Raw genomic sequence first — 11,583 nt, forward strand, 5'->3', positions numbered from 1 at the left:
CCATACCCAGTAGCTCAAGTAACTTTCATCACCGCTTGAAATGCAAGCCCTACAAAGAGTTCCAATGCTTAAGAGATTTTGAAGAGTTCCATGACTCCAAGAAAATAAATTAGACTCTAATACCGTGTGACAAACTCAAGATCAACCTCAAACTATAAATACAAGTAAATAATAACTAGACTTTAATTTTAAATAAAAAAAAGACAAATGATAAAATTTTAAATTAGTTTCTTCCTTAAATAAGTGATCTGATTTTGTGAGTTTATTTATATACTAACTTTAATATATATATATATATATATATATATATATATATATATATATATATATATTTCAATTATAATTAATTCTTAAAATTAAAATTTTTAAAATAAATATAAAAAATAAATAATTTAATTGAATTTCACAAAAATTTAATATTTTAAAATTAAACAAAACAAGGAGTAAGTTTTCATTGTGACGTGAGAGGGCTAATCTCATTTAACTCTTGGATTGAAATTTTCAAATGGCACATGAGACAGGCTTGTGGGATTAGCTTTTCAAATGGTCTAATCATTTTATTTCCCTTCTTTAAAAAAAATTATAAAAAAAAACAATAATTTTTTTTTTCATAAAAATTTTATTTTTCTTATAATTTTAATTATTCTTCTTTTATTAGCTTTTCTCTGTATAAGACTCAGACTTTAATACTTCATTTGGACAACTTATGGAAGGAGAAAGAAAATTATATAAGAAATTTTTTTTATTTTCTCCTTTTATATTTATATTTAGATGAAAGAAAAATAAATTTATTTTCCTTTATTGAAAATAAAAATAAACGAAAGAACATGATGTTCAAAATGACATTATAAATGCTTCTACTGTTGAAACTTTGAATACTATTATTAATGATTTGGGTGATGATCTCTTTGCAATTTTAGTTGACGAGTCTCTAAATGTGTCTGTGAAAAAACAAATGATTGTTATCTTACGTTATGTTGACAAAAATGATTGTGTTATTGAGAGATTTTTTGGAATTGTGCATATTTTTTATACAAGTGCTTTGTCTCTTAAATCATCAATTGAGTCATTTGTTTGCTAGGCATGGATTAAGCATGGCAATATTACGAGGCTCAAGTTACGATGTTACGATGGGGCTAGTAACATGAGAGGTGAATTCAATGGTTTGAAAAGCTTAATTATGAGGGAGAATAAAACTGCATAATATGCTCATTGTTTTGCTCATCAGCTTCAATTAACCCTTGTTGCTGTTGCAAAAAGTGATATTCATATTGCATCGCTTTTTAATATGATTGCTAGTTTGTTGAATGTGGTTGGAGCCTCATGTAAATGTCGAGATATTCTTCGAGAAAGTCAAGCCACTGAAGTTTCTAAGGCATTAAAAACTAGTGAAATGATAAGTTATCGTAGATTAAATCAAGAAACTAGTCTTAAAAGAGCAACAGATGCACATTGGGGTTCACATTATGGTACAATTCTAAATTTGATCAACATGTCGTCATCTGTGGTAGAGATACTTAATAGTATTGTTAAGGATGATGCAAGTTCAGAGCAAAGGGCAGAAGCATATGGTCTATTAGAAGTAATGCAATCTTTTGATTTTATATTTATCTTACATTTAATGAAAGGTGTGTTAGAAATTATAGATGAATTATCAAAAGCTTTGTAAAGAAACGAGCAAGACATTGTTAATGCCGTGACATTGGTTACAATATCAAAACAAAGGTTACAAATGATGAGAGATAAAGGATAGGATAATTTGTTGGCTGAAGTTTGTTCATTTGTGAGAAACACAATATAATTGTTTTGAACATGGATGATATGTTTCAAATGAAAGGGAGATCATGGCGAAAAATTCATCAAGTTACCAATTTACGCCATATCAAGTGGAGTTATTTTATGCAGTCATAGATTTACAACTTCAAGAACTCAATAGTCGTTTTACTAAGATGAATATTGAATTGCTTCTTTGTGTGGCATGCTTAAATCCAAATAATTCATTTTTATCTTTTGATAAAGAAAAAATGATTCGTCTTGCTCAATTTTATCTATGTGACTTTTCATCAACGGAGCTTATGGCACTTGATAATCAACTTGGGACTCATATTATTGATGTGTGTTCTAATGATGAGTTTTCAACAATTAAGGGAATTGGTGGTTTTGCTCAAAAGTTTGTCCAAACAAAGAAGAATTTAGCATATCCACTAGTTTTCTTGCTTGTGAAATTGGCATTGATATTACATGTTACAACTGCAAGTGTTGAAAGGACATTTTCTACAATGAAAACTGAGAAAATTCGATTGTAGAATTGGATGGGAGATCAATTATTGAATGATTCTTTAATTACATATATTGAGAAAGATGTCTTTGATAGCATTGATAATAAAGTGATTATGCAACGCTTCTAGAAAATGAAAACTCATCAAGAACAATTATAAATTTAAAATTATAATGAGAATTTATAATTTATGAAATTATTTTATTTTTCCTACTTAGTTATTGTTATATATTGAAATTTTATATGTATCATTATTTTTTTCTCTATAAATAATTTATTATTATATATAATATTTTTTCCCTCTAAACTGAATAAAATAAAATTTTTTTGACCCCACTTATTCTAAATTCGGGCTTCGCCCGTGATTACTACACTGGGTGAAGAGAAGATGAGCATCTCTCTCTTATTAATGAATCACACTCTTGAGGTTTCTTTTTACCCAAAAATGATGGCTCCACAATTATACACTATTGTACTATACTAAAATAAAAAAAGAGAAGGAGAGGAGAGATGGAAGGGTAATTTTATTTATTTATTTATTTATTTTACTTTTTCTATTTCCTTGTATACCCATCTAATAAAATAAAATTATAAATAGAATAAAATTAACACTAATTTTTTAATTTTAAAAATTAATTAAAATTTTAAATAAATTAAAAAATGCTTAAAATTTTTTTTATTAATTAGTCATATTTTTAAATAAATTTTATTTTTATGTCAATAAAATATTATAATTTATAAATTTATTAAAAGTTTTTAAAAATAATATTCATAAAAATTATTTAGACTTTATTTAAATGATTAATTGTTTGAAATAAAAATAAATTTTGATTTTATATTAAAATATAATTAAAAAATCATAATATTAAAATTCTCATTCATTTCATGGTTAAATGACTAAAAAAAAAAATCAAAACCTTTATAAGTTTTCCAATTTTAGCCAAACTTTTTTATTTTATCAGTTTAATATTAAACTTTCACATTAGTTTTAATTTTAGTAATTAGCCAAATTGAATTATTTAATTAATAAAAACAATTTAAATATTTGCCAATATTATTAATATTACTCATTCTTTTTATTTTTATATCAATTGTAGCAGCTACACTCAAATTGATAAAAATATTATTTTATTTAATTTCTTTATTATTTTGAAAATTATAATTAAATTTATTTTAGTTATATTATTTGTTCATATTTTATGTTTAAATATTTGATTTTTTTTCTTTAAATTTGAAATAAAATAATAAGAAATATGTGAATTAAAAGTATAAGTAGAAGGGGAGAGAGAGAGAGAAAATAAAATTAAGATAATAATATTGGATATATTATTCATTTTATTTTTTTTATCAACTTGAAGTTTGTTAAAATTAAAAAAAAAACTAAAATTATTTAATATATTAATCTATATCTATGTAATACATAATGTGAGAAGAGCGGGAAGAGAAATTAGCTTTGATCAAATTGCCCTTCATTATTTATAGTATTTATAATTATATTTTTTAATATTTAATTTAATTTTAAAGTTTATGTAAATTTAAAATATTTAGAACTTAAAATTTAATTATCTATATAATTTTAAAGTTTATATAAATCTAACATTCTTTGTCCTACTTGTATTTAAAGTCTATTTAATTAACTTTTTATTATAATATAATTTTAAATAAAATTTTATAAAAATATTTTCATGATTTATATTATTTACAAAAATAGAAAGGTGTTTTATTTATATAAATAAATTTTTAATGAATCCTAATAAATTTTTATCTCTATCTTATAATTATTTATGTAAAATTATTTGAATATAATTATTTAAATTTACGTAAAAGAATAAGAAAAGAAATTAAGCCATACATATGAATTCTTTTATTAATAATTTGAAATTTTCATTTAATTTATTTTCTTATAAGTTAATTAAAAAAATATTTCATATAAAATAAATTTATATTTTTCTTAATTATAGATATATTTCTAAAATTTTTAATTATTACATTAATATATGAATTAATTCTAATTAAAATTGAATTTATAAATCTTATGTAAATAATATATATATATATATATATATTGTAACACCCCTAATTTTTAAATAATTATTTTATGTATAAATTATGAATTTTAATGTATTAAATATTACAGTATTTAATTTGAATTTTTTTGGTTTTCAAAATCGGATTTTTATTTTTCGAGATAGTAAATTTTAATGATTTTTAAAAATTAATTTAAAGACCATGTGGCAAATCTAAAAATATATTTGGACTCTAAAATTTTTTTGAGCTTTTTATAATTTTTTTGAAATTTTTGGACCTCATTTTGCGCTTAGAGTAGAGCAAAAATCTAATTTTGAATACCTTGAATCGAACTAGCTGAATCAAATTGGATCAAATCGGACCGATCGAATCAAACCGGCCTTCTTTTTCCCTCCCTCTTCTTTCTTGTGTGTCACCTCCCCTTCTCTTCTCTCTTCTTGTTCTCTCTCTCCTCCCCTCCCCATCGCCGACTGTCCCTCCCCCCAGCTCCCTTGCACGCCAGCGCACCTCCAGCCACTCTCCCCCATCGGCGTTGCCCCTCTAGTCCTTCCCCTTCAAACCACACCGTTTCACCTTCCTTGGCCAATTCCGGCCGATCAGGCCACCGATTGGATCGAGTCCAGCCCCCTTCGACTTCTATTCCTCGAGAGCTTTCCATAGACACCTATTTCATCAATTTTCATTAGGTAGTTTGTGCGAATCAAGTCCAGAAAGTTTTAGCTCATTTCGACTTTTGGACTAAATTTTTTCCAAACCGTGAACCCCACTGAGATTCTGAGACCACCAGCACACTCCACTCGTCAAGAGCTTCGCAATAACACCAATTTGAAATTTTTTTGACCTCAAAATTTTGGTGGGTCCCATGAACTTAGCAGTGATTTTTCGGATCTTTAATGAGTGTTTAATTAAATAAAAATTATATTTTAACTCCTAGTGTTATGGACTTCTCGTAGGTATTCTCGTTTCAAGGAAATTTTATCGATGATCGAAACTGCATTTTCAAGCCGGACATGCGGGTTGTCAGACCCACTTCAGAAGTGGGTTAATATTATAGTGTTTCTCGCCATTTTCAGATGCTCCGAACACATTTTAGGTGTCACAATTGATGTAAGTGAACCCGAACTCTAAATTTCCATTTTTGTCTAATGCTAGATTTAGAATAAAATTCATAAAATATTCATGGATAGCCAGTAAATTATAATTTCTTTTGCAATAGCATAATAGCATTGCTAAGGACTGCGAGGCATGTTTATAGAATTTTTGGGGTTAGTTTGGTTGTTTTTTTGCAAAATATTAGTTTTAAACTTTATAGCTGAATTGTGTAGTTATTTGAATTTTGGTTGGTTTGGAGAGCCCAGGAGAGACAATATGATGTTGTTGTGATGTAGCCCTGAGGCCATTGAATTAGAAAGTGTTATTTGAGTTACTTTGCAGGTTGAATAGGTTCTAGGTATAGGGAAAACTCTGCCGAATTTTCGGTATAAACTTAGGATGTCTTTGACTCTTTAAATTATTGTTTTAATTTAATACTGATAGATTCATGAATATAATTGTTTAGGTGATCTGAGTCAGCCTTCTTTCTCTGCCCAGCCGCCTCAGTGATCTCCGATTATTCTATGAGTAGATATTGATTTTATTTATAATTTCAATATTATTATATATTCAAGGCATGCTCATGCATTCACTTATATATATATATATATAGAGAGAGAGAGAGAGAGAGAGAGAGAGAGAGAGAGAGTGAATGCTAGGCATGCTCTTGTATTGCATATTTTATTAATGAAATTGTTGTGGATGTCATCTTAAAGTAATTTGGAGCTGAGTGTGTGTGTGTTGGAGTGCACGTGGTGTGAATGTAGATATGGATAAGACAGGTAGTCGCAGCTAAAGTTTAACTCATTGGAACTCGATCCTTGTATGTGGATAAATCGGGATGAGTACGGCTTTGAGTTAATCTCGCTGACCCCTGCACTTAAATTATTAAGAGAAAGTCCGGCTTGAATTGACCTCTCTGGGAGGTATTGGAATTAAGAGAGCTGTATATGGGATCAGCTCTCATATGTATATATATTAATGTAACACACTGGTGTATGTATACTCTCAATTATCTTTTGTGCGAATATTGCTTGAATTGTTTAATACTATATGACTATGTTGTATTTCATATTCAGGCAATGCATTAGTTGTAGATAGTTATAGAAATTATATTTAAAATCAATATCTTAATCTATGAGTCAAACGCTCACTCCTATTCAACTATTTTTTCTCAGGTAACAGGTGGACTTTTTGAGAATAACCTGTTTTATTTCTTACAGGTTTACCAGAAAAAGCTTACTTGTGTTTTATTTTTTTTGTTTCAAATTCTAGGAATCCACATGTATTAGTGATGTATTAATCTTATCTGGGATTGTAATAACTAAATTTATTGGAGTTGTAAACATATTTATGTGGATATGCTTGGATGCCTGAGATGATCATTTCTCTATGTGAGGGAGCTAAGCTCTCATTTGGTTATTTATTTGCTTTAAGGATTATGAGAGTGAGCTGAGCTCTCCATATTGTTGATTTATCGATTTATAAGTCAAGTGAGTTAAAGCTACCCGTTGGACAGTCCAATTTATGACTGGACTTTGTCCGTTTATTTTCTTGAACTTAGACTATATTTATGGGCTTTAAGTTTGAGCTAAAAATAGTTAGGCATACTACGGATTTTGGAGACTTTATGTTGACCCAAGCCCTAATACCGGTCTAGCCCAAAATTCTGATAGTGACATATATATATATATATATATATATATATATATATATATATATATATATATTCAACAACGGATAAAAAAAATTCATATTCATTGATTTATAAAAAATATTTAATTAGTATTTTTTAATTAGTATATAAAAAATATATATTAAAATTATATGAATCTAAAAGTTTTAAATAATATATAATTATGTGCAAAGCATTAAAATTAAATTATATATGAGAAAAAACATTTAAATAGATAAATATATCTTATTTAAAAAATTAATAATTAACAGAATATATTAAGTTTGAATATAATTATAAAATTAATATGATTAATAAAATGATGTATTATTAAAAATTTAAAAATATTAATGTCTATATATATAAAAAAATAATATGTTTTAATTTTTTTAATACTATAAAGTTATCTTAACTTGATAAATAGTAAATACATATAAAAAGAATTATAAATAATATATATAATATATAATTATTATTTTAATTTAATAAATTTATATTTAAGTATAAACATAAATTGATAATTTAATTAAAAAAATTACAATTTTCATATAAATATAAGTATTACATCATTTAATAGAATTTTTTTTACAAAAATTTAATCATTTCTTTTATTGAAATTTAACGATTACTTTTAAAAAAATTATAAAAAATTTAATTTAAAAATACATTATAAATTAATTTAATAAAATATTTTACTATAAATTAAATAATTATCTACATATTTTTTACTATAATCATTTTAATTAAAATTAATAATATATTAACGATAGTATTTTTCATTTTATTAATATTTATTTTTTAAAAAATATATATTTTAATTATTAATTTATTATTTATAAATAATTTATTAATATTAATATATTTTTCTATCTCATTTTTAAAATTTTTCTGCACATTATTACATTAAAAAAAAAAACCCTATAAACTTTTGCATTTTTGGGGTTTTCTATCTTTTACGCCTCGGATTTCCTTTTGTCTTTTTGAGATTTTGCTTCGTGCATTTAACCAGTGCTTGCTCAAAACGACGCTGTTTATCCTTTGTTTTCTTCCCCTTCACAGCATCTTTCCTTTTGTATCTTTTTTTTTTTTTTTTTTTAATTTCCTTCTTATCTCTGAGAGATTCAGAGATAAGATGAAATCCGGTGAATTCTTTGCTTGAGATGTAAGGTCTGCGCGTTATCATGAGTGGGGGGAGTGAGGACAGGTGAGAGGGTGAGAAGAGTGATGCGGTGATAAACAGAGGCAGAGTAGGGGTGATGAACGGAATTTCGGGGAGGAGAATGCCGCCACCTACTGCGAGGGCGATTGCTAGGGCTTTCTTTGCCGTGGAAGTGACGGAAAGTACGAAGCTACCTGTGGCTGTGTGGAGCCAAGCGGCGCTAAATTTCTGTGAGGAGTTAGGGTTCATGCGGAGATTAAGAACGGTATTAGTGGTGATTCAACAGCTGGGTTTAATCTGAGAAGGATTCCATTTTTGGTGATGAACAAAATAGGGATTGAGCACATGGACTGTGATGATTCGAAATTGAAAAGGCAGCCTACAAGAACTATGAAGACCATCTATGACTTTTTGAAGTAAAAATGATGGGTAACTTCTTATTTCCAGAATGAGTTATATTTTTCAACTTCATGTTCAATTTAAGGAACTTTCTATAAATTTGGAATGCAGAAATTGATTGGTGTTGGTGTCGAAGTTTCGCGATTGTGATTGATAATTGTAGCAATGGAATAATTTTTCAGGAGTGTATTCATGCTTTAAGAATTGTGTATCTTTGAATATGCAAGTGAAATAGGGTAGATAGGCACCTAGATTAAATTCCATTTCCATCCATGCTTGATTTCCCTGATTTATTGTTATTCTTTTTTTCTATACCCTTGATGATCTTGCATTGCAAAGAGACAGAATATTGTGGCTGTTGTTGTGAAGGCTGTTGGAGAAAGCTACGAGTCATCCACCTCCCTCAGCATTGTTAAGTCCGTAAAGAATGTTGTGAGTTTCTCCCTCTACCGCTCTGTGAATTTATTCTCTGTGGTATTTCTATATCGATATCTCTATTTCCGAGTTCTTTTGCTTGCTTTCTAAAGTTGTAGACACTTAGCTCTTTTATTAATTGAATTCTATTCTTGGCCAATAAATAAGCAAATTAACTTTTATAATTATTATTTTTTGTTTTGCAGTAAAGTTCACGCCTCTGTTTCAGTCCAGACGCTCAAGCCCAAGGACAAGTCTGATTGCTTTGGTGTTTTTTGCCAAACATAACATCTATATGTGGTTCATACCCTTTATTCTATAATATCAAAATCATGTGTGTTTCTTTAATTTTATAGATTTTATCGGGCTTTAATGGATGTTGGTTTCTTCTGATGTTTGATATAGTGGCAATTTTCTATTTTCCTAAGTAGTTTGGCTCTGATCTACTTAGTATGCCTTAGTTGGCTTTTTTTTTTTTTTAAAGAAAAAAAAATTAACCTACTAAAACATATGTTGCATTTTCTTAGAAGGTTTCTTTGATTTGTTTCTTCCTAAATATGTAAATGACAATTTGTTTAGATATAGCATCAAGATTAGGAAGATAAAAGACACTCCAACCAATTAATACAATCATTGAAAACACAATCAGTGAGAATTCATAGCTATCAAACTACATTCCTTTAGATTGCTGTATATGTAATGTTTACATCGACCCACCCCGAAGAATTAAATATCTGGGTTTTAATTTTGTAAATTAAATGAAGAATATTCAAATGCTGTATTTGAATCGTACAGTCATGGTACATAATTCAATTTAATAAGCAATGATCATTGAAATTGCTTAAGCTGCAATTATGTGTACCCCATATGATATTATGATTATGCTTTGGATGTAAGCTCTCAATGCTCTTATGTGGCTGGATATTTTCCAAGAACCATAACTCAAGTCAATGAGGAAGAACAGGAGGTGCAATTGTGTGGGTGTTGCATGATTTGTTTAACTTTCATCTAATGTAAGTTTTCCATTTTTTTCTTCCCTCTTTGGTAAGTCATATGATGTGTTATAAATTCAATATCACCAAAATCTTCACATGAAATCTTGTCAGCACAGCTTATATCGCATCCAAAGAAACACAATAGTTTCAAGGCATTTCAGTTGAGGATGATTAGTCTGGCTTAAACTCTGCTGTGTTTTTGTTAATCGTTTCAAAATCACTGCATAATTTAAGACTTTCATTACATATTTATTTATTTACTTATTTATTACTTAAAAGTTTGCAAGAAACTGAAATGGGGTTTCTAAAGTATTTTTTTCCTTGAAATTGTGGCAGGTAGCCCTACAAGGAGCCAACTGCTCAGACGAACGAAGACACAATTTAAACTTACATGTTTAAACACTTTTTCGAATTTGGTGAAGGATGGAATTTTACGGTTTACATGTAAGGAAGGGAAGCCACTCTTCTTTCCTCTTTAGTCTTCATGTTTTTTTTTTTTCATCCAAGCAAACATAGGATTTAGCTACACTCTTTGGAAATGAGCATGGTGTGGCTTTCTATTTATGCACCAGTTTTTTTATTTTAATTTAATCCACCTGCTGAGGCTGGTTTGCTGTGGCTTAAGTATTTTTTAATGTTTTGATAATGGTATTCTGATATTTTATGGGCTTCGAGTCATTGTTTGCTTTTGTTTTAGTTAATTACCTGCATATCTTTTTATTTGCCTATAGAATAAGTTACAATGAGATCAAAGAGATGGTGTCAAGTAGCTTGGTTTGATTAATGGCTTTATTTCTATAAGGGAATCAGCTTTGTGTTAATTTCATATTTCAAATATATATATAATCACAATATGATTACAATGACTATGAAATTGTTAATTTATTAATTTAAGAAATTATAGTACTATAATTTTTTTATTCAAACCGTATATAATATATTTTATGTGTAGAAAATAAAAAAAAATTAAATAAATTTTGTAATAAATTATAAATAATAATTTTATTTAAAATATATACATATAAAAAGTTTATTTATTAATATTTTTATAAAAATTTTAATAAAAAAATTACACCAGCAGCATTGTGCCAGTATGATATAGCTTGTATATAGCTAAGAGTGTGTTTGAATTGCTATCGAAAATTATTGTTGAGAAAATTATTTTTTTAAATATATTAATTAAAAAATATTAAAAAATAATTTAATAATTTTTTAAATTATTTTTTAATAATATTTAAAATGATATTTTTATATGAAAAAATAATTTAGATTTTTTAAATATAATACTAAACAGCCGCTAAATGATATAATTAAATGAGTTGCACGTTTGGTTTTTTATGAACAGTAAAATGTCAATCTTACTTTTGTCCTTTCTTTTTTTTTTAGTTTTAATTTTTTTATTAAATTATATTTTATTATTATAATACGTAAACAATAAATACTATATTATTAATAATGATTGTTCTTAAATTAAATTATATACATAAAAATAATATGCAATATAATAAATAATTAAAATTTTATTTCAATTAAATTTAACTAA

General features: G+C 26.9%; 1 long non-coding RNA gene across 3 annotated transcripts; it reads left to right on the top strand.

Annotated features, from left to right (window-relative positions):
* Nucleotides 1–7,976: 7,976 nt before the first annotated feature.
* Nucleotides 7,977–10,718, top strand: LOC110666077 (uncharacterized). Of its 3 annotated transcripts, XR_009142447.1 has the most exons (4): nucleotides 8,112–8,661; nucleotides 8,977–9,063; nucleotides 9,252–10,058; nucleotides 10,377–10,718. It is a non-coding gene; the product is annotated as an uncharacterized LOC110666077 (long non-coding RNA). The 3 variants fall into 3 exon arrangements; XR_009142448.1 differs by having other exon boundaries at nucleotides 8,104–9,063; nucleotides 10,381–10,718; XR_009142446.1 differs by having other exon boundaries at nucleotides 7,977–9,063; nucleotides 9,252–10,718.
* The last annotated feature ends 865 nt before the right edge of the window (nucleotides 10,719–11,583 follow it).

The sequence above is a fragment of the Hevea brasiliensis genome, chromosome 13 (assembly GCF_030052815.1).
Source record: "Hevea brasiliensis isolate MT/VB/25A 57/8 chromosome 13, ASM3005281v1, whole genome shotgun sequence".
Taxonomy (NCBI): Eukaryota; Viridiplantae; Streptophyta; class Magnoliopsida; order Malpighiales; family Euphorbiaceae; genus Hevea; species Hevea brasiliensis.